General features: G+C 36.1%; 1 protein-coding gene and 1 non-coding gene across 4 annotated transcripts in view; both read left to right on the top strand.

Moving 5' to 3' along the window:
- Nucleotides 1-4,785: 4,785 nt before the first annotated feature.
- The window catches only part of VPS54 (VPS54 subunit of GARP complex), an 85,027-nt gene continuing 65,228 nt past the window's right edge, over nt 4,786-24,584 (top strand). For all 3 annotated transcript variants that reach the window (XR_004141605.2, XM_031467124.2, XM_031467125.2), the window contains exon 1: nt 4,786-4,924. The gene's annotated coding sequence lies outside the window, so the exon portion shown is untranslated. The remainder of the gene's footprint in view (nt 4,925-24,584) is intronic.
- LOC116157553 (U1 spliceosomal RNA) lies at nt 16,090-16,255 on the top strand. Its single transcript, XR_004141685.1, has one exon. It is a non-coding gene; the product is annotated as a U1 spliceosomal RNA (small nuclear RNA).

The following is a 24,584-nucleotide window of genomic DNA, read 5'->3' on the forward strand; positions in this document are numbered from 1 at the left end:
ATTCATAGTCATGTGTTACTGCTTCCTGTTCAGGGGTTTTCATTAACACAGCTTTCCTAATAATAATAAGATAGTAAAGATTATAATGATAAGTATGATCGCTAACAATTTTAAGTACTGATTATGAGTTAGGCACTAAGCGATGCTATTTAAGTACACTTTAAATGTAATCCTTACAGCAGGTCTGTGAAGTGGGTACTATCATTCCTGTAAGGAGTTGAGCTTTAGAGAACTTAACATGCCCAAGGATACTCAGCTAGGAAGTGGCAGAGCTAGGATGCAAACCCAGAGAACACGGATACTACTAAGCTGTAACATGTCCTTTTGTACTATATGCATATTAAACATGATTCAAAGGGAGGAAAAAAAAGCCAATCCCAACAAAGTTCTCTAAACTCTCAAAGCCTCTATGTCTAATAATTGTCTTTCTAATATTATGGATTTATCAGTTTTTAATTTTGCCTAGTTGAAATTACAGATACAATTTGCAATATTTTTATAGATTTGATACTAGAGTTGATTTTGCACAACCCTACTCACAGGTATACACACATGTACTCTACACACAGGCTAACAAAGTAGCAGCTGCAAGTAGAAATGACAACGGGGACTTCCAGTAGACCAAGATTAAAATAAAAAAGAGAAGAGGGAAAAGGAAGAAAACCAGTGTTTATTGAGCCTTCTGTGTTAATCTTTTACTGGGTTAAAATGCTTATTTATTCCTTACCACAATTTTATTATTTATCATGAGAAAAATAAAGTAATAAATTACTTCTATTTGGCAGATGAAGACACAGGGAATTAGAAATGGAGATCAAAGTCATATAGTTAAAGTGTCAAAACCTAGCTGAAAACCCAAAGTTAGCTTAATTCCAAAGCCTGTGTATAATTAATCACTGCAGGTGGTAGACAAACTTTAGGGTAGCCTCCATGATTCCCACTTCCAGGTGTTCACAACTTTGGTTAATCTCCTCTCCTTGAGTGTGAGCAAAACTTGTGACTTGCTTCTAAATCACAGAGCGTGGTGAAGATGATAGAATACCACTCTACTGATAGCTGACTCACTTTAGAGACTTTAGAGATACTCCTTGCTGGTTTGATGAAGTAAGCAGCCATGATGAGAAAACCTATGTGGCAAGGAACTGCAGGAGGCCTCTAGGAGCTGAGGGCAGCCTCCATCCAGCAAGAAGCTAGGGTTCTCAGTCCTGCAACCACAAGAAAAGGAATTCTGCCAACAACATGAATGGCCTTAGAAGCAGATTCTTCCCTAGTCAAGCCTACAAATGAGAACACAGCCTGACTGATACTTTGCAGCCTTATGAAACCCTGAGCAGAAGACCAAGGTAAATTGTGCCCAAATGCCTGACTCACAGAACTATAACATAATAAATATATGTTACTTTCAACCACTAAGTTTGTGATAATTTGCACACAGTAATAAAAAACTAATACACCATGCTACCTTGGTTTTCCGTATACTTGGAGCACAGTAAATTCTTAGTAAGTGGTAGTTGCTATTATTAGGGTAATCAAATGAAAATTTGGAATATCAGCGTTAAAGAAAAATGTAACAGAGTTAAATAATTGTTTCTAAATTAATCAAGCAGCTGATTTAGAAGACACAAATAAATGATGGTATAATGAAAACATGTATTTTACTCCCAGTAATGATTGAGTGTAGTGTTACCACGTGAAATATTATATTTCTATTGTTGCTTCTACCCACATTTAGTTTTAGTGTCTTATACCATACTGGAAGTAAATTGGAAAGTTTTCCAATAGTCTTACATTAGATATGAGGAAATATTAAAACATAGTTTCAGGTTCCTTTCATATTGTTATAAATTGTGATTTGAAAACACTTTAACATTTAGAATAGCTTAAATATGATGGATTAAATAATTCAGAGCATTGAATCAAAAAAACAAACCCGTATGAGAAACAACTACCAGCATAATACTTTCAGTGCATGAGTACATGTGGATTTTGCTTACTAAAGGTATTTTATACTAAACACACAATGTAATTATACATATTTAGCTATGGAGTAGGTTAGAGAACTTGAATGGGTTTCTATTGGATAGATTTAAGTTTTGCTATTGTGGAAAAAAGAGGGGCTAGTCTAACTAAACTGCAAAACAATTTTTCTTATTGTTCCTTCTACGAGTGCCCCCTTTCTCTTCTGTATTTATATTGGCATATGAATGTATAGTTTCTGACAAACATTAAAAATGGTATTCATTGACTGAGTAAACATGTTAACCTCACTACTGCCACATACACAAATATGTGCTGATCATATAGCAAAGATAAGCCTAGGCCTTTATAGGTGTTGCAGCATTAGAAAATTTGCCTGTTCTCCATATAATGAGAATACATGACCCCAATGACTATTCCCATTCATAATTATTAACAGATTTAACAAATACTATTCCAGACACAACATTAATAATAGGGTAGCTAAATATTTTCTTCATATTTGCTTCTTCTGAGGGCAATGATGATTTCCATCAGTTTTTCTTAATTTTCTGTGATCCGTGCTTTCTGAAAATTTAACACTAATAATATACCTGTACATATTTATTTGTGACTTGGCTTTTCTTTCTAATACTGAAATGATTCAAGGTATAACAAGTGAGCATATTAATTAATTTGAAATTTATCTACTTCTAAATTAAATTACTTGCCTAGTTAACAGTTTTTGTTTTGTTTTGTTTTTGGTAAACCAGATCATTAGCATTTACTTTTATGTTTAGATTCATGATTATAAATTATTCTGTGGAAAAGGAAAAGTAAAATCATGCTGGATCCCTGAAAGAACTAAGTGCAATACTCAAATGTGTATTTTCTTCCTATGGTATGTTATTTACAGATGGATAATGAGGAAAGCAAACCAGTTGGTCTTGTTCTAGTGTCTGAGAGATACTTCATGGCTATTCTCTAATCCACGTGCCAACTAGAGCAATTTAGAATTTTTTCTGGAATAAGGTGGGGTATAAATGCAAATACTTTTTAAAAGGCCAAACCACCAGGTTTAAGGCGGCTTTCGAACTATTGTTGACTTCCTGATGTGGTTTCAAAATAAAGGAACCTGCCAAATCCATTTCTTAAGTATAATCTATGAACTGATTCTAGACTTAAAGTGAACTTATTTTTGTCTCTGGCTTTTGATAAAATTTGGTGATTCTTTCTTTGGTATTTTTGTGAGATCTGGTTTTATGTGAGATCAGAGATTTAGGAGGATTCCTTTATTTATAGTTATATTTATTTCATATTGGAGATTGATACTCGCACTCTCCTTATTACAAAACTGTAGAGAAGTGAATTTAGAAAAACGTAATGTAAAAAATCTGTTATTTTTGTTGCTTCCTTCTCTCTTGTCCTTCCCATCCTCCAATTTTAGTTCTTTAGTGGGTAAAATTATTTTACAAAGAGTTACGTTTGCAGTTTTCAAAATGACTTCTTAGAAGTGAAATTTGCATCAATTTTTTTTTTCCAATCCCCAACTGTGTTACATTTTCACTTTTGATTTGTTAAAACACAGTCTTATAAATGCCTGAAACTTTGAGATGTTTTTAGGCAAAGAAATGATTTGAAAACTGAAAGAAATCTTCCTAAAATTAAGACACAAGCGCTCTAATGGCCCTGATCTTTCTTTCAAATATTCTAAACATTCCGTTTCTTGAGGATTGTATTTTATTAGATTAAGATCACCAGCCCTCTGAAACCAGGCTGGATTGGATTACTGTTAAGAATCACAGTGAGGAGGTCTTGATAATACACACATTTCAAGTATCTCAGTCAAATAGCAGGAATAACTGATTTCAGAGCCAGAGAAGTTTGATAGGTGCCTGGGAGAAAGGCCTGGAACTAGGGAAAGACTTAGGGGCACGACGTGGTGGGGGAAGGCCTCGCTAGAGAGACGATGCAGTTTCCAGAGTCCAGTGGATTGTTGGGGAGGGGCTGGCCTTAAACTTATCGAAGGATACTTATTCGGGAAACTCTCAACAGCCTTCACTTTGAAGGGGTGAAAGGACAGGTGGAATGTTGTGGAAGTATCTGCTTAAATAGGTGCTGGGTGACTGAGGGATGTCTGGAGTTCGATGGGCCGGGGGGTGGAGGGTGGTCGGGGGCCACGCTGAGGGGTCGCCGACCAGTGCCCGGGCAGGCGGCAGGCGGCACCGGGCTGCTCGCGAGAGCACCTCGGGGTGGGGGAAGGGTCGTGGGGGAAAGTCGAGTTCCGCGTGGATTTCTGTCTGCGTGGAGGCCCATTAGAGGAGGCGCCGAGCAGCTGCGCGGGGTATTCCGTGCTCCGGGGGAACGGCGGCGGCGTCCTCACCGGCCCGGCCCTCTCCCGAGGCAGCAAGCGCTCCCCCCGGCCCGGGCCCGGGCCGCGGCCCTCCCGCCCCCGCGGAGCCGCGCGGTGGATTGTGGGCTGGGGGCTGCGGCGGCCTCGCGGCGGCCTCCGGCGCTGTCTCCCCGGAACCTAGCCGGACCTAGGCGGGCCGGCGGGGCGAGGGGAAGCAGTGGAACTGGGAGCAGAAGCGCCGGGGGTAGTGGTCGCGGCGCGGCGGCGGCGGCTCCTCCGGAGGCCGGGGATGTGGGAGAGGCGGTGGCAGCAGCGGCGGAGGCGGCGCTGCGGACCCGGGGGAAACTGTTGGCTGACAGGACACCCGGGAGAGACGTGAGGGAGCCGCCGCTACCGCCTCTCACCCCCAAGCGGAGCTGGGCTCGAGAGGGCGGCCCTGTGCTCCCCCGGCCGACCGGCCAGCCGGCGCGGGGCGGAGGCGGGAAGCCGGGCTCGGGCCCAGCCGGGCTCCGGACGGCGGCGGCCGCGAAGCAGCAGCCTCGGCGCGACGTGGAGGTTTGGAGGCGGCGGCGATGCACTAGGCCTTGCTCTGGGGCGGCTGCCCGGGACCCGCAGGTAGGTGTCGGCCTGGCCCTACTCGGCCCCAGCGCTTCGCGGCCCACCCTCACCCGACCTCCCGTGGATAGAGGGACCGAGCCCCCACCCCTCTGCCTCCTCCCCGGCCCGCGCCGGGCAGAGTTTCGGTCACAACTGACCAGCGCCGTAGCTTCCATCTCTCCCGGCCACCTCCTCTTGCTAAGTCTCCCTCCGGGGTCGGGGCCAGCAGCCGGGCTTCTCACCTCCGGCCGGCGGCCCCCATGCCGCTCTCGCCCCTGCTGCCCCTCTCGGGGATCCGGGCTGTGGAACTTCCACCACCCTCCTTAGATGCTGCCCCAAAACTTTCCCTTTCTTTTTCCTCCTGGGCCCTTGGCCTCTTTTTGATCCCACTGGAGTAATTTAAATTAAAAAAAAATCACTTTTCTTCCTGGCGAAGGCCAACCCAAAGAATAACTCGGTGTTTTGCAGTTTGTCAATGTCGCTCGCAGTCATTTGTTCAGTAGTTAATTTTCTTCGGTTCTGCTTCTTTCCATCCCTGCATTGATACAAAGGCAGGCCTCCCCTGCCCTCCTGTCGTTGACAAGGGAACTTTTGCCTCCCCATTATAACTAACCACTTGGTTTGTCCGTGTGCTGAGTTCAGGATGGTATTTTTAGAATTTTGGCTGACCCGGGTTGCAATTTTAAAAAAAAATTCCCTTTTAACCAGGTTTACTTTTGTCCTTACTGAGGCGCTCCTTACTTTCGAAGAATTAAATTGGAATGTTTTTGTGTTTTGTTTTTAATTGGTTCTGTTTCTGATTTGTCAAACCCCAGGGCAATCTTAATAGTAAATGCTTACAAGGCAAGTGATGTCATGATAGTATACTGAGAAATGTGTTATTGTGGTAATTTAAACTGCAGATTTTGATAGACATTCAGATTGACTTTTATAAATATGACGGAGAGTTCTAATTGGTAGAGTACCTTGAGAGCCTTAATGCTTTCTAAGCAGTTATGATAGAACAGATGGAATGATGGGATTTGTTTGCTTGACTGTATTTGTATTGCAGTCAGTCTTATTTCCTAGAAATAGGTGTTACTTGGTGGTTCATAGTGGTCATCACTGCTTATGATAGGTTTTGGTAAAATTATTAATATGTGCAAATTTTGGGCGATTGATATTTGTGGTTTGGGGGATTAGATGTTGGCAATTTTGTTGTGATTTGGCTATTAAAATATGCTCTGTTAACTTCAGAAATATTGCGCTATTAGGAGAGATTACAATCTGAGGATGACTTTTAAAAGAAAAGATATTTTTGTTCTAATAAATTTTGTTCTTGGAGAGGTATTGTTACTTTAGCATTTGACTCTGAAATGTTTTTCATTGCTTTCAAATTATCCAAAGTTTACTAGGAAAAAAATGATTAAATTTGCATGTTTGTTTTCTGGAAATGTTAAAATTTATTTCTGGTTAGGTGTTAAATTTTTATGACAGAATTAAAACCAAATCTTACATAACTCATGAAATGGCAAACTTTGCAGAATTTCTTAATCACATTCCTTTTCCTATGAATAAAAGTTGATTAAAGTTCCTTTTTCCTGCTTTTAGCTTTTTACAACTTTATTGAGTAAAATACACTCATTTAAAGTGTTAAATTAAACAATTTTTAGTATATTTACAGTGTTGTGCAACTGTCACCATACTCTAATTTTAGAACATGTTCATCACCCCAAAAAGAAACCTCTGCCCATTAGCAGTTACTTCCCATTCTCCCCACCCCACCCCACCCCCAGACCGAGGCAACCACTTTCCATCTCAATATTTGCTTATTGTGGTCCATTCATATGAGTAGTATCAGCTGCGTGAGAAGTTTTTCTTTTAAAATCAATTGCCACGTTTAAAATATTTTGAGTGAGGGAATAATCAGCTAATCACTGGTATTAAATAAGCGATGTTTTAAACAGTTAACATACTGCTTGGTTGTATTCATCATAGAGTACTATGAAGAGTGGAGAAAGAAAAGTTAGCATGAACGAATTCAGTGATCTCAAGAGGTGGCCTAGTCAGCTGGGAGTCAGTAAGTAAAAGTTGAAGGAGTATTTTTGCCATTGGGTGTTAAGGGTTGGGAAGGACCTTAAAGGTCATCAGCTTTCTTCTTGCTTCACAAATAGATGGTAGGAACCAGATGAGAAAATCTGAAGAGCAGAAGTTTGAATCTCTAGGATGCGTGGCTCAAGAACCATAGTGCGGCCATGTAAGGCAAGAAATGGAGATTTGCAAGTTAGAATTGTTTAGGTTTTATGTATGTATATATTTAACATTTTTACTAGCAGAATAGGCAGAGAACTGGACATTTCCCCATCTTTGGAATGGAACGGAAGTGGGGACTGATGTATCTCATGTAGATGAGATCGTTACAGAATCCTCCAAAATGCTTTGACCTAAAGGAGGATGCCATGTGTATTATTTAGGTATCTTTTTCTACTGTTACCATCTTGTTTTTAAAAATCCAAATTTAATTAAAAAAAATTATACTGGGCTGGTTGGAGGCCTTCTTTTTCAAAGACCCAGGGTGCAACATCTAAACCAATGGTACTCAAACAGGAATAATTTTGCCCTCCAAGGGACATCTGGCAGTGTCTGAAGACATTTTTCGTTGTCACAACTGAAGGTGGGGTGCTATTGGCATCTAGCCAGGGATGTTGCTAAATATCCTGCTATGCACAGACATATCCTACCCCATGCTACCCTACACAAGAGAGTTATTTGGCCAAAATATCAGTAATGTTCAAAACTTACAGTTTGTGTGATTCTGGTAAGGGCCTGAGCTAATGTTCTTGACTCCCACCAGGTGGGAAGATACCCTCAGTGGTCATTGGTGGATTAGATTAAACTTTACGTCCTCTAACAACTCTCTCTTTGCAGGGGAGGCAGTTGAGGGAAAAGTGAAAGGAAATCTATGACATAATGCAGATATTCTTTAGTTTGTTAGTTTTCAAATCTGAAGTAAAAAATTTTTTTTCTGAAAATGTCATCCTTATTTTACTGCAAATTTGAACTATTATGTTTTGAAGTGTTCGTTATTGGTGCATAGGTTTTTTTAAAATACATTTATTGAAGTATAGTCAGTTTACAATGTTGTGTCTGTTTGGCATAGGTTTTTGAAATTGGACATAGATAAATAATAGTGTTTTCTTTATCTAGATTTTTTCTTGGTAGCTTCAACTGCACAGAAAGGAGAAAAGTAAGCTGTGTTTAATTAGTAACGTATGTTGGCAATCCAGAAAAATTCAGAGCTATACTGAATCTCATCTCTTTTTTTTCTTATAGGCCCCACTTTTAAATTTCCTTTAAATAAACTTAATTTGGTGATGAAAGAAGAAAAGATTGAAGAGTTGGGATCACTTTTGCTCTTTACGAGCCTTTGGCTTTAGATAAATTACTCAGTCTTTCTGAGCTTCAGTTTTCTCATCTATAAAATAGGAATAGTGATAATTCCTGTATTATAAAGTTATTGTGAGAATTAAGGTAATGTTGTATTAAGATGCTATATCAACTATAAAATAACTATGCAAGTTAGTTACTGTACCTGAAACCAATATGTTATATATCAATTATGGCTCAATTTATTAGAAAGAGTTACTTATTTCAGAAGAATCAAATAAGAAAGGGATATAGATGGTGCCAAAGGCAGGAATATAGATAGCAAGGCAGAAAACAGTGACTGCTGATAGCCTCTCTAGGGAGAAGAGAGAAATTCTAAAAATGTATTGGTAATAAACTAGTAAAAGAACTAGTTATTATCACCATAATCTGAAGGTCTCTTACATAGGGACAAACTGACTTCCTTCACTAGCACCTGAGGGTATCACTGTTACTATGCAGTATAAAACTGATTATTAAAATGGTGAAATTAAGTTATCAAGAAAAGGTTACCTTGTTTTCAAAATACGCTGTTTGAAAAGTCATAAAAATATATGATTAATTTCAGAATTAAAATGTTCAGAATTGCTTTATTTGTGCAAAAAGTTTTAGTCTTATCAAGAGTAAGCTATAGTTATCTGGATCATTCCATTTTTGGGAATAATTCCTTCTATCTTCATTTAGTATTCGTGCCTTCCTTTATATTTGAAGACTTTTTCTACCAGTGGTAATTTCTCTTCAAATATGAAGATTTAATGGAAGAAATAGAGGTTTTTAAACTTACTCACTATTCGTAGAATCTCATCTCCTACGTTTGTTTCTTTTTGTATATTTTCAACATTCTTTTATACAAAAAGAGATGTTTCGATTTGTCTAGTAGTCCACAGTTGTGCTGTAGCATTTAGAGTTGAATTAACTGAAATACATGAAATGAATGGGAAAAAAATGTAATCTCTTACAATTTTGTTAACTGGTCAACTTTCCTTCACAACCATACAGAAGTAAGATTGCAGATTAATAGAATTCCACTATGCAGTGAAATTTTTCTGGGCTAGCAGGAGGGTAGAATAGTTGGAGACAGTATTCAGAATAAGTCATGTCGTGGTATTGGTAGGTTTTCTTTTCTTTTTAATACGTTGAACTTAAAAAAATTAGATTGTAGAAGGTGGTGACAAGTTTTCATAGCAAAATGTGCTACTGATTTGGATAATTTTATATTCAAATAGCTTTTTGACTAAAAGTAAGTTCAGAGAATAGGTGTTTGTGTATGCATATTGTGGTAATGCATCATATTTTACGACATTTTTCTCCTGCAGAGTGAATGAATGCAGTAAAATTTTGAAATTGTTATAATTATGTCGAGAAAGTTTGTGCCTTGTTTTTTGTTTTGTTTTGTTTTGTTTTGTTTTGTTTTTCAATTTGGCTAAATAAGATCCTGAGCTACAGCAGTGGCAGTTAGATTGGAGAGCAAAGGATGGATTTGTGGTGAATTTGAGAGATAGAATTCATACTATGGGACAGTTCAAGTTGGTATAGAAATTGAAAAACGTAGAGAAGTCAGGGAGTTAAGTTGGTTCTTGTGTTTATAGATTGGGAAACTACATAGACAGTGTTGCTATTAACTGAGCTAGAAAAGGAATAAATTTGGGGCAGGTAGAGGAAGAGGGTAAAGATGGTAGATAATGAGTTTAAGTTTTGAATATATTAAATTTTAGATATCTCTGAGATTTGTAGGTGAAGATGTCCACTAGGCAGTTGTACATCTGGATGTGGGACACTGAAATGAGGTTAGATGTGGAGAAAGATATGGAATCTGTCCAGTTTTCACCATCTCCTCTATTTTTATCTGAGTTCAGACTACTGTCATCTCTCCCCTACATTATTACAAGTTTCCTGTCTGTTCTCTTCTAGTCTTAGTCTTCTCCAGACCATTCTCAGTGCAATAATCAGCAATCTTTCTTAAGGGCAAATTTGATCATATCATACCTCAGCTTAAATGATTTCTGTGACTTTATTTTATCCTCATGATGAAATCTACATTTCTTATTCCTTTAACGAATTTATAAATTCATTTAAGTTTTTTTCCCCAACTTATCTCTCTAGCCTAGAGACTCTCCATGACTCCCTGCTCTCCCTAAATACATAATTTTCTCACACACATTGAATTACTTGTGGTTTCTGGCAATAAACTCTCTTTTCTCTCTAAGCCTTTGCACTTACTCTTCCCTATTCCTGGAGGGCTTTCCTCAGCACACCCTTCCTTCCCTCCATTTGTCTGACTCCTTTCTACTTACCTTTAGTTCTTGGTAAGCCTTCATTGATTTATTATTATTATTATTTATTGAAAAATTTTAAACCCACAGAAAAGTCAAGAATAGTAGAGTGGACACTTACACATACACACACACACACACACACTCACTCACTCACTCTCACTCTCTCTCTCTTCCCCCAGCACACATACAAACATACACTTCCCTTTTGCCAAACCTGAAAATGTGACGTAAATATCATGAGGCTTTACTCCTGTATCTTAAGCATGCATCCCCCAGTTACAGGGACATTCTCTTACACAGCCACAGTGCCATTATTATACCTTAGAATATCAACAATTACTCAATAACATTATTCAGCATATAGTCCATACTTAAATTTTCCCATTTGTCCCAAAATTCTTTATAGTGTTTTTTCTCCCTCTAATGAAAGATTCGATCAAAATTCATGCGTTGCAATTGGCTGTATGTCTCTTCAGTCTTTCCCAGTCTGGACTAGTCCCACTGACTCCCTCTCTTCTTTGGTTTATCCTTTAAAAAGTAGATGTATTTGTCCTCGAGTATATTCCATATTCTGAATTATGTTTCTTTATGATTAGATTCTCGTTGAATATTTCTGGCAAGAATACCACACAGATAATATACATACCTACCACTTTATTGTATCAGGAGACACATAATGTCAGGCTGTCCCACTGTTGGTGATTCTAGCTTGATCACTTGGTAAAGGTGAGAACTGACAGAGCTCTTTACTATTTAATAAATAATTGATAATGTGGTAGGTACATCATGGCCAAATAAATATCCTGTTCTTAACAACCTTTTAAACCAGTGGTTTTAGCATCCATTAAATGATCTTTGCTTGAATCAGTTATTACATTGGAAGATTACAAATGATGATTTTTCTGATTCTTTCATTCCATCTACATTTATTACCTTCAATGACTTTTGAGAGCATTGAGGTCAGGTTAGATGAAGACTGAATATAAGCAATTGATTTTAGAAATCAGGTCATTCCTCAGCTTTTCCCAAGCCAAGTGAGTGGTGAGAATGGGAGACAGATTTCTAGGAGGTAGACCAAAGAGAGAATAGAGGTCTCCTAGTGAAGGGGAGGCAAAAGTAAGTAACTTGAATAGATGGAGTGGAGGGAAAGAATTTTAGTTTTAGTACTTGAAAATTTTTTTTGATGGACTGATGAGATTGAAGATGAGAGAATCAGGGAATAATTAATAGAACAAGGTCTCACATGAAATGGAGAAAGGTGAGATTCAGAACAGCAGGTTGGGGAATTAACTCTGGAAAAGAGTAGACACCATACTGTACCTCAGAAAGTTAGGAATTGTGTGTAGGTAAAGGTTAGGTACCTTTGCATAGGGATGGAAGAAGTCATATCTGAGGACTTTTTTAAGTTGGTGTGAAGTAGACAGTTACTTTTTGAGCATGAGATTGATGAAGGTAAGCTAGGGGACATGGTAGTAATGAAAGTTTGCCATAAATACTGTAGGGTTTGAGAAAGAGAAGTGTTTCAGGATAAATAAGTGAAAGGACTACTGAGTAGGGGGCCTCACTTGATTTTGGAGCTCATAAATGTATAATCTGCATGTTTTACATAAATTTTCTCTGACAGTGTTCTGCAGCCAGGAACAAAGCATGGATGAGAGAGGAGAGAATTGAACATGCAAGGGAAACTATTGAACTAGTTGACCATGGGATCCAAGCTAAGTAGAGAAGCTAGTAAGGCAAAATTGGGCTAAGAGACCAAATCAGTGGGGAGAGGTATAGAGGTAATGGTAACCAGTGATTAATTAAAATATTAATTTATTGTTGGCTTGGGGTTATTGTGCTAATGAACTTTATAGTTATTTACTTTATTCCTTAAACTAACATTTAATATTTTCATTCTTGAACCACTTACTGACTTACTGCAGATGAGTTTCTAGCTATTTTGCTTTATTTTCTTTAAAATTTCTTGAAAGCATCATCTTTATTGTTACTTAACATTTATACAGTACATACTTGTTTAGATTATTTAAAGACCCTCCCCTTTAAGGACCAAGATATAAAATATATTTTATTAATAAAAATAGACTTAGCACTAGATTATTTTTACCCTAAAAAACAAAAAGCAAGGCAGGGATAACCCGAATCAGTGGATAAATCCAAGTGTCTTTTTTGTTCTCTTTAGGAATATATTAATAAATAATTTTCTTCTAGCACCTGTTTTCAGGGTAGGGTAGATTATACAAGTTTTATTTTAATTTCTTTCTTTTTTTTTGGTGGGGATAGGTAATTGGGTTTATTTATTTATTTAAATAGAGGTACTGGGGATTAAACGCATGACCTCATGCAGGCTAAGCACTGAACTATCCCCTACCCGCCTAGATTTTATTTTAAATTTATTCTTTTTGTAGCCATATTAATAAATGCCTACTGGTTTACATATTTAAGACATTTGTATTCTCCAATAACTTTGAATGAGTGATTTTGGGATTTATTTGCTAAACTTTGGCCAAGACACCAGGAACAGAATACCAGTGTTCTATTCTGATTTACTTTGACAAAGATTTCACTAGTAGTACAGTAATATCAGTGGCCCAAAAGAGTGAAATAAAGCATCCAAGTTATATTTTGTTTTAACTGAATTTTTTACATGCTGGAGACAGATTTTATCACTGTAGAGTTTCATCATTCAGTTCCAGGCCTGTGACCCTTAGTTAATTTCAGGCTGCTATATTAAGTTGCTGATTAGTGCTAGGGAAAAAAGACATTGCTTTTATTTTGAATAACATCTAGATTTAAAAAATATATTTTTATTGTTTTTTGAGGATATTTATGATTTTTATTCCTGTTAAGGGTGTCACACATGAAATATCACTTACAGCCATTTAAAAATATGTACATTTAGTATTATAAATATTTATACTTTGTAGCCTCCTAGTTAAGGTTCTCTCTTATTGTTCCTTCTTGTCACTAAATCAACAGTAAATAAGGACCTTCAGGAAACACATGTATTCAGAGTTTCCTGCAAGGAACAGGTTTTCATAAATGTCAACTGGAAATGTAAGGAAAAAGCAAATTAGATTAGTGCAGCCGTGTTCTTATCTTCCGTGTTCCTTTAGCTTCGACTTGATTTCCCCCAATTTAGAAATACTGATAGAGGCAAGGAAAAAAAAAGAAAAACCACACTGTAATGTCCAACCAAAGGTCGATTTGATAGAAATTTGTAGAGATTATTTTTTAATCATAGTAATTTAAAATATCTCAATCTGTCAAATTCTAAGAAACATTTCCCGTAACACTTCTTGAATTTTAAGGGTCAATTTCTGATAAACGGTATAGTTAAATTTCTTTCATATAGCCAAGACACAAATAACAATATATTTCTACACTATTTAAGTATATGATTTATCACCTGACAGAATCCAATCTAATCATAATTTTTAAAAGTACTTAAAAATTAAAAAAATTATTTATCATATACTTATTGCTCACAATGATCTCAATAATGAAGCTAAAATTTAAACATAAAGATCTGGGTTTCAAGAAATACTAACAAATTAAGGCTGTCATAGAAATAAGTACTTGTCTATGCATCTTGATGGCACATAGTAGCATATTTATCCTACATTGCAGCTCAGGAATAATCTTTTTACTAAGAAAAATAGTAAATTATATTGATGAAAGTGTATATTATCTTTTTCCCTGAGGAATAATTTTCTGGCTGTCCCAGTTGTACAAAATTCTTTGAACCTAAAACTGCTTTTAAAAAACAGTCTTAAAAAATTATCACAATCAAATGTTATTGCTGTCATTTATTTTTAATACAAGATGGACTTAAATAATAATTATTTTTGTGAATAATTGTTGTTGGATCAGTAATTGACCTGATAAGGAGAAAAAGAAGACAGAAAAGTAAGCCACTGGGTGCCTGAAATGGATGGGAGGCAATAGTGAAAAACTTAGACGTTGTGTTTTGTTTTTTTCTGGAAAGGCAATGTGGTTTGGTGACAGAGATATGGAATTTAGAATCAGAAGATCTGAAAATGCAAATTGTACCTTCACAGTCAGCTAGTTAAGTTGTTTGAAACCAAATTACTCTTAAACTTGTTTCTTTATCCATATAATAGGAATCATTGATTCATTCAGAAATGTTTTCTTGGTAGGCTTCTTGCTAGAAGACCAAGAAAATAATGTGAATGAAAGCAAGCAGTTATGAACTGTATCGTGTTTAGTCATATATTAATAATGATGTAATTCTTCTTCTTTTCCTTCTATTGCTTCCCTCTCCTCTGCCATCCTTTCATGGATAACATATTTTCAGTAATCTTAGGACTTAGATTGTCAGAACTAGTGGTGGAAGGGAGGCAATCCAGGTTCATCCAAGTCCCAGCTGATCTTCCTGCCCACCCCAGATAAGGGCATTAGGCACAAGAATAAGATGGAAGGGACTTTTCTGGATCAGCTTGCTCATTTTCTTACTGTTGCCTGACAAAGTCCTGTTTTTGTCAAGGTGGCTCTGCCCTAAGATGCCTCATAGTCTCTGAGTGTGGTATTCTCTGTTTTTTTGTTTTTTTTTTCTTCCTCTCCACCCCATCCCACCCCATGCCGATGAGTATCTAACTCTTCTGTCATCTCCCACTCCTGTCTCTTAGAAAGAAACCTCTCATCCCAGGGCATCAGGTTGGACCACTGGCTGGTGCCCAAGCACTAGAATGCAAAAAAAAAAAAAAAAAAAAAAAAAAAAAAAAAAAAAGAAAAAAGAAGAAAAGAAAAGAAGGAAAGAAAGAAAGAAAAAAGATTGTGTCTTTATCTCACCCTACAGTTGATTTCTTGCTATTTGCATACGAATACACTCAGATCTTTGTGGTCTAAAAAAATTCTTGCTCAAGTCTTAGACTCTTTTCTTTCATCACCAAAAAGATGTTGATATTGTTGCCTTTATTATTTTATCACGTACTTAATTTATTGTGACATGGCTTCTGCCCTGAATACTGTCCTAAAGCTGTTCTCATCCAGTATCCTTCCTGAAGTTAATAACTTCCTTGACCTCTCTCTTTGCAGTATGTTGACACTACTGTTCATACTTTCCTCCTGGACACTTCTCCCTTGGCTTCTGTATGGATAGTTTTTCTGATTGCTTCCTTACTTTCCTCTTAAATGTGTTTGCCCCACCCATTGCTCTGAGCTCTCATTAGCCCTCCTTTTCTCCACTTTCTTCTTTTGTAGTATTACTTTCCTGTGACTAGAATTATTTACTCTATTATTCCTGTAATGTAATTGAACTAGGAATAATGATGCAAAATTCAGGGAGGCAGGATTCTGTTTACTACAAGAAAGAGTGTTTTTTCCTAAAGCAATTTTAGTTGTTTTATAGTAATGATCTATTTTTGAACTAGTCATTTCTCCATTATTGAAGGTTTTCAAGTCGAGGCAGAAAGATCCCTTGTAGAAAGGATTCATATATTGGGTAGACAGTTAGTCAGGTGATCTTTTAAAGTAGTGTCCATACTTACCTTGGCAGGGAAGATACCATGATCATGAAGGTGGTTTTCCCAGGGTGAAACTTATCCATTGTATTCTGGTTATGCTGACCCTTGCAATTTCCCATATTTGTGGAAAACTCCGCTGCATAACTTGTGGTAGTGGAGGGCTGCGTTTGAGCATTCCCCTGAAAAAAAAATTAAAAAATAAAGTCCCATCCAACTCAGAGATTGTAATTTTTATCTCATGCACTCCACTCCCATGGATTGAACTTTGATCTTTATTCAGATGCCTTCCAAAGACATTTCTAGCCTCTCTGCCTCATCATCCTTCTTTTCTCCCACAAACATAGTTTTTGTCCAAAATTGCTTCTGTTTTACGCCTTGTTTTCTAGTTTCATCATCATTTTATAGTATTATTTTTTCTTTCCTTTTACTTTCCTTTTGCTGGCATGGCTTTGAGGACCACTGTTCTAGGCTTCGGCTACTTTTCTGATAGGAAATTAATGTAATTATCCGCCCATATTGGTTTGCTGTCTCTTCTCCTTCCCTCCACTCAAACCAGGTGCACTCAAGCAAAGGACACCAATAAAGGAGGCTTGGGATCCTAAAGTTTAAATTTACTTTAAAATTTTGTATGGCACAGTCCAAATGTTAAGGCTTAAGATGTTTATAATAGTAATAATAATAAATAGTAGTGGTTGCAATTATTTATTGAATATCTACTGTGTGCCAGGTATTGTGTCATGAGCTTACAGTGGCTGTGTAAGTTATATTTCATTTAAATATAACAACACTCCTATGAGGGAGATACTGTTGCCTCTCATTTTACAAATGAGGAAACTGAGACTTAGGAACGTAAGAAAGTTGTCAGAGGTCACACAGCTAACTGACAAGAGATCTAACTCATTTTATGGCCAGTTTTCTTAACCAGTGTATTATATTGTTTAAGGGAAGGTAGAGATATAGAATCAAATTATAGAAAGTCAGGTAGTGTTATACAAACAAGGTAACATATTTTTGACAGGTTTTTAGATTGCTTTGAATATACATGAACTTAAATGGGACACTGTTAGTGGCTTGTGTGTGCTTACCTCTTTTTCCATGATAGTCATTCATTAGTTCATTCATTCATTGAACATTCATGCAGTTCACTGAGTGCTTAGTCTCTGTACTGGGTTTGGTATAGGAAGAAGAATGAAATAAATATAAATTTACAGTATAGTGGGAGAGACAGGAAATAAGCAGGTAAATAAGTAATCATTTATGATTTGAGAAAGTACTATAAAGATCACAAACCATAATGCTAGTAAGAAAATTACAGGATATATATGTTGGATGGGGCATAGGGTAAGGGGAGGATATGCTTAGATACTATATGGTCAGGAAAAGCCTGTTAATAACCACTCTCAACATTTTGTTGTTTATCGTTTCATACATTATATATAGCTATAAAACGTTTCTGTATCAAAATGAGATTGTACTATATATTTTGTTTGTAATCTCATAATTGGGTCTCTTGAAACAATAGCCATTGTGTGTTAATTTCCTCACCTTCTATCCCACTCCGTCCACTGCAGTCAGCTTGCACCCCTACTGTTGGACTTGATGTTGCTTTCCTATGTGATTGGTCACTTCCTAATTGCCAAATCTAAAGGAGGTTTTTTCCTTATTATTTTATTTGCACATTCTGAGCTGATTTTTTTCTCTTAATTTCCCCCCCACCTTCTTGGATGTTCCTTTCCATCTTTATCAGTAGTTTCTCTTTATATTTTTCTTTCATTTCTTTCTTCAGCGATGTTTGAGTCCTCTTAGGTTCTGTACTTGGCCCTCTTCACTAATTGTCTCCAGAGTGATATAATCATCACCAGTATCTTAAGTCTATAATGACTCACCACAGTCTTGTGCATTAAGTCCAAACTCCTTATAAGATTCCACCCAACTTAAGGACTATTCATTTTTTGTCTAAATAAAAAATTAATGAACCTTTACTAATATTTATTATGAGGATTGATACCAACATCTACAGTCAGTCCTTATGTTTATTTATCAGATAGTCACATTATATAGATCAGTGAGTAAACTCAACAGATTAACAGTGGTATCCTTTACTTAGTTCATCCTTGTGATGTAATAGAGCTTACACGAGTAGTTACTTCTGTTTATAGATTGTTATCTAGCTTTAACTAAACCAACTCTCACAGAATGTTTAATTAACCTAAAATGATTCCTGTAGAGAAATCATATCTTGGATGAATACTCATAATGGAACTGAAAGTAAACAACAAACCACAGAGTTGGATTCTCCTACTCTTAGTACAGGCTTTTCCACAGCCATACATAAAAGTACTCAAAGGAGTTGTCAAACTTAAGAATATGTTATGTGTTATTTTCTTTAACAAAAATAAAAAGCATTCCAAATTTGCTGATCTTTTTAGAGATGGCATATGACTGACAATAATATTTAACCAAAAATAATGAAACACACAGATACACAAACATATTCAGTCTGTTCCTGGAGGGTGGTTTTTTTTGGTTTGTTTTTATTTTTAAATAATGAATGAGAAAATATAGTAGTTGATTTTCTAGAAACACTCATGCTATAGTAAATCTATTTTGAAAATGGATGTTTGAAAATATTCCATCATTATGTTATTTGGTTAAACGATAAACTTGTTAAAAACCCAGACTGGAGTTTTCTAACTTGTTTTAAGAACCTCAAAATAGAGAGTTTAGAAAGTGTGATCAGTGATTTCTTCCACTTGGTTCTACACACATTTGTGAAGTATCCTTTTTTAATTTTTTCTTTAACAGGCATTGAAAGCCAGATTAAAAAAAATAATAAATTAAACTCAGAGCCAAACCTTTGAATCACCATTTCATAAAGTTTAAATCAAGATTTTTAATAATAATGAGGCATAGTGAGTCACATGGCTATCAGTTAAAGATAGAGTAAAAAGGTGTTTTGCCATTAATTAGTAAACTACATTATTTTAAAGTCTTTCCTTTTTATCTTTTAAAAATTTGCATTTAGCATGTTTTTATATTAAATACATTAATACAGTGGTACCCTACGTAATTGGTAAATGATGATTGCTTAAAAATTTTTAACTGATGGGATTCAGGATCAAAAAAGTTTATAGACTGCTGATACAGACAATAAGCATCCCAAGTTCAAAAGAAAGCCAGTTTTCTGTGGGTTATCATCATTAGAAAAGATTCATAGTGGAGGTAGGTGTAAGGCTGAAGGTGAGTATTTGCAGTTTAATAATAGCGTTGTTGCTGATTAGTAAAGTGTGGTGGTTAATTTTGTGTCAGTTTTATTGGGCTAAGGGATCCCCATGTAGTTGGTAAAACATTAATTCTAGGTGTGTCTTTGTAGGTGTTTCTGGAAGAAATTAGCATTTGATTCAGTAGACTGAGTAAAGTAAGATCTGCCCTTGCCAATGAGGGCAGGCATCATCCTTATCTAATCCTTTGAAGGCTGGAATAAAATAAAAAGGTAAAGGTAGGATGAATTTGTTTTCTCTTCTTGAGCTGGGACATCCATCTTCTCTGGCCCTCGTGAATCAGAGCTCTTGGTTCTAGGCCTTTGTACTACAGGACTTAATACCAGTGGCCCCCTGGCTTTCTAGGTCTTTGGCCTTGGACTGAATTTTACCATCTGCTTTCCTGGTTCTCCAGCTTGCGTAAGACAGATTATGGGACTTCTTGGCCTCCATAACTGGGTGGTGAGCCATTTCCTTGAATAACTCTTTTATAAGTATCCTGTTGGGTCTGTTTCTCTGGATAACCCTGCTAATACACAGATAGTAATTTGTTTTCATAGAAGAACATTTGGAAAATTTAAAAAAGCACAAACAAAAGTACAAATTTCTTGGAATTCTGTCACTTGGAGGTAACCATTTTTAATATTGTGGTATATGTTTGCAATTTTTTTTTGCAAATGTGTATTCTTACTTCAAAGTAGAAAATTGGGGTCGTACTCTACATATTGTTCTGAAAACTGTTTCCACTTAACAATATATGTTACACATTTTTATGTCTTTAAGTATTCTGTAATCCTATTTCAAAAAATTTTAATTGTAAAAATATGTATTATATAACATTTATCATCTTAACCATCTTTAAGTGTACAGTTCAGTAGTGTTAAGTATATTCACATTGTTGTGCAGCCAATCTTCAAAACTTTTTTCATCTTGCAAAATTGAAACACTATAACCCATCAGACAGTTCTCTATTTCCCCTCCCCTGGCCCCTGACAACCACATTGTGCTTTCTGTGTCTATGATTTTGACTGTTTAGATACTTCATGTAAGTGGAATCATACAGTATTTGTCTTTTTGTGATTGGCTTAATTTCACTTAGTATAATGTCTTCAAGGTTCATCCATGCTGTAACATAGTCGGAATTTCCTTCCTTGTTAAGGCTGAATAATAATAATATTCCATTGTGTATATGTACCACATTTGTTTATTCATCTTTCAATGGCCACTTTCCTTGCTTCCACCTCTTGGCTATTTTGAATAATGTTACTGTTACATGGGTGTACAAATATCTCCCCAAGACCCTTTTATCAGTTCTTTTGGGTATATACCCAGAAGTAGAATTGCTCCATCATATGATAATTCTATTTTTACTTTTTTGGAGAATTGCCATGCTGTTTTCTGTTAATGGCTGCACCATTTTACTTCCCACCAAGAGTGCATAAGGCTTCCTGTACCTCCACATCCTTGCCAACATTTATTTGTTGTTGTTGTTGTTGTTGTTGTTGTTATTATTGTTTTAGGTAGTAATCATCCTAATGGATGTGGAGTCTGCAGTTCTATTTTTAATGTTTTGGAGTGTGTATGTATTTGTTTTCTTAAGATACATAATCTAAAAGTGAAATTTGAAATGACCTTTGGAAGGACAAGAGGCATTAGATAGGTACAAAGATGGTATGAATACTCCAGGAAGGGCACAACCATAACAAAGACTAGGAGACCTTAATAGCATGATGGATTAGAGGAACAGTTAGACCACGATGTCTGGAATAAAGATTATCCATGGGTAATTGGAAATAGGGTTAGAAAGGAAGGTAAACATCAGTTGTGGAAATCCTTGAGTACCAGCTTGTGAAGCTTGACATTTGTTTGGAAGTTGATGAATAATATTAAAGGTTTTTGAGCTGAAATATGACAAAATGAAAACTTTCTAGAAGATTAATCCTAAAGCAATGTGTAGAATGATTTAGATTGGAAGCAGAGAGACCAGTTAGAGGCCCACAGTATGATCAGAGGACGATAGACGGCAGGCAAGTTTAGATTTTATTAAGTAGGGTATATTATAAAGTAGAGTATCACTTTTGAAAAATAGGAGAACAGAAGTAAAGTGGTTTGTTAGTTTATCTGTGTTTTAACCACTCTGGTAAAATGTTTTGTATACATTGAAATGGTAGAGGGGAAAAAGACTTTTGCTATTACCTTACCTGTAATAGACAATTTCATGAATAGTTCAGAGTTGACTGTAAATGATTTTGTAATATCAATGCTTCCTTTAAGCAGTTAATATTACAGTGTAGAAGCAAGGGGATAAATTTTTGCACAGTATCTGGGTAATGCCTCGGTAAATGTTTGTCTCAGCTGCCTTCTCATTCAGCCTTTAAGGAATTCCAGTTTCTATATGTGATATTACTCTTCTGCAACTTTGAAACTTGATTGAAATTTATTGATTTTTTTCTTGCATATTTGAAGTTGTACAATAACGCCATCTTCAGGTAGATTAACAGTTACAAATTGCATGTTTTCCCTTTTCTCTGATACTTATATTTTGCATTATTTGTCTGTTTAACATTGACAACTATGTAAAGTTTCTATCCCCCAACTTTTTATTGTGAAAAATAAAAAACATACAGAAAAGTAAAAGAACATGTTACACTCATATGTATTTCACTGAGATAAACCATTTTTAACATCTTGCGTTATTTGTTTTATCTGTGTGTATTTTTTTGCTGAATCATTTGAAAGTAAGTGCATACTTCACTTCTAAATACTTCAGTGTTCATGTCCTGAGTATAAGGACATTTTCCCATACTCTCAATACCATTAATATACCTAAGAAAATTAATAATAATTCTAGAATATCATATAACATCCAATTCATATTCAAAAATTTTCAGTTGTCCCAAGAATGTATTGGAGCCATTTTTTTTTTCTTCTTTAACCAGGATCCAGTGAAGGCTCACATATTGCCTTTAGTTGCTGTCTCTTTATTTTAATGTAGAATAGTTCCCCACCTTTTAAAAATGACATTGATCCAAGTGTCCAGACCAATTTTGTTGTAGAATGTCTCATATTTTCAATTTGTTTGTTTCCCTGTGTTGTGGTTTAAATCTCACTATCCTGTTTCCCTCTTTTTTCTTATACTGGAAGATAGGTCTACATCAGAGGTACTTGACCTTCGGTTTACATAGTCTGTAGGGTCTGTGGATAGAACTGAGGGAGTCCGTGAACTTTAAATGGGGAAAAATTATATCTTTGTTTTCATTCACTGGTTCTCAACTGGGATGATTTTGTCTTGTCTCCTCTTTTCTCCCACCTAGCAATGTTTGGCTTTGTCTGAAGACATTTTTGGTTGTCACAATTGGCTGGGAGGCTGTTATTGGCATCAGCTGGATAGAGGCTAGGAATGCATCTAAAGATCCTACAGTGTACCGAGGGGAGCCCCCAAGAACAAAGAATTGTGTAGCTCAAAATGTCAGTGTCAATGGTGCTTGACATTAAACCCTGCTTTAACTGAATTTTAGTTAATTATGAGTGTAGAAAACCCTTCATAGGGTTGTTAGCACTACCTGTAACTTTGTCACCAAGAGAAATTTCAGATGTCTTCATATTACATTAAATTGTTGCAGGTATCTTGAAATATTTATGTTCATTTATTGCTTAGAAATTTAGATTTGTATTAATCAAGAAGCAAAAATTTTACTATATTACAATTTTAAAAGATAATTTGATAGCTGTAGTTCAGTATAACTGTTCATTGTAATCTTATGTATTTTATGGATTATAAACGTTATTTTGGAAATGGGTCTGTAGACCTTACCAGACTGCCAAAGAATCCACAGGACAAAAAGGTTTAACCCTTGGTCTAGAGGCTTGATTAGATTGGGTTAAACATTTCTGGTGAGAATGCTTCATAGGTAATGATGTTTATTTCATATTTGTCATTTCATGAATCACATAATATCAAGTTGTCTTACTATTATGAATCATGTCAAGTTTGATGACTTTAAGTTAATTAAAGTAGTGACAACTAGATCTTTCCATTCTAAAGATACATTTTCCCCTTTACATTGCAAAATAATCTGTGAGGTAATATTTTGGCAGTGGTGAATTTTCTGTTTCTGAGCAACCTCTTACCTAATTACTTCAGCATACATTGATGATTTTGCCTAAATTGATTTTTACATCAGAGGTTACAAAATAGTGATTTTAGATTTCAGTAATTTCTTCATATTTATGGCATTCTTCTGTAAAGAAGAGATTTCCTTTTCCCACCCCACTCCACTCCCTTTTCCTCATCCCTCTCATTCCTCAAATATTATATAGTTTCATTATTTTAAATTTATTCAATATGTTACACTCAATTAGAGTTTTGTTTTGTTTTTGAGTGCTCAACTTGTCCTAAATGTAGCCAGTGGAAGCCCCTTTAACTTGGTGCTTGGTCCTTTTCACAGATCCTACTGGTCTTAGCGCATTTCCTTGCTTTCTGACGCTACAAGAGTTCTCAGGATCCACTTGTTCTTTCTGTGCTCCAGGTTTGGAGTCATGTATTTCTTCAAAAAAACCATGGTTTCTTTTTGGGGAATAGTATTTAAAACCAGGATCTGAGGACTTGATGTGCTCATTGCTTGTGGAGTGACACTGCTTTTAGGCCCTTTTAATAGAAGCTTTTAAATAAACTTTTAACATACGAAAGTATTTTGAGCTATAAGAAAGAAAGTCAAATGTTTCTGATTTACTTATCCTTGCAGATTCTTTTGGAATGAATGAGTTTGTTTGTTCCTTTATTAGTTAGTCTAGACCCCTGCTTTTATCTACTCACTCAAGAATTTTTGGTAGCTATCTAACTAATCTATTTTACCTATCACCCATTTCATTCATCTTTATGTAATAAATAATATTTATTATTTACTATCTGTGTGCCAGGAACTGTGTTAGGCATGTAGAAGACACAGGAAAATGGAAACATCAAGAAGTTCACAGTCTAATAAGGAAGACCTATATGAAAACCAAAATTTCAGTATGATCTGTGCAAAAATAGAAATATATAAACAGTAAGTGTAAGAAACCAAAGAAGGCTGAGTAGATAATGTCGGAGTATGGTATTGATATAATTATGAGAAGATTACCATGTGAAGAAAGGTAGAACTATTTGTAAGTTCTCATTGTTGGTTACCATTGGTTTAATGCCCAATTTGTATCTAGATGTGTAGGTATAAGTGGAAGTATTAGAAATCAGGGGTTACCTGCATTTAGT

Source organism: Camelus dromedarius, chromosome 15, assembly GCF_036321535.1.
Source record: "Camelus dromedarius isolate mCamDro1 chromosome 15, mCamDro1.pat, whole genome shotgun sequence".
Classification (NCBI taxonomy): Eukaryota; Metazoa; Chordata; class Mammalia; order Artiodactyla; family Camelidae; genus Camelus; species Camelus dromedarius.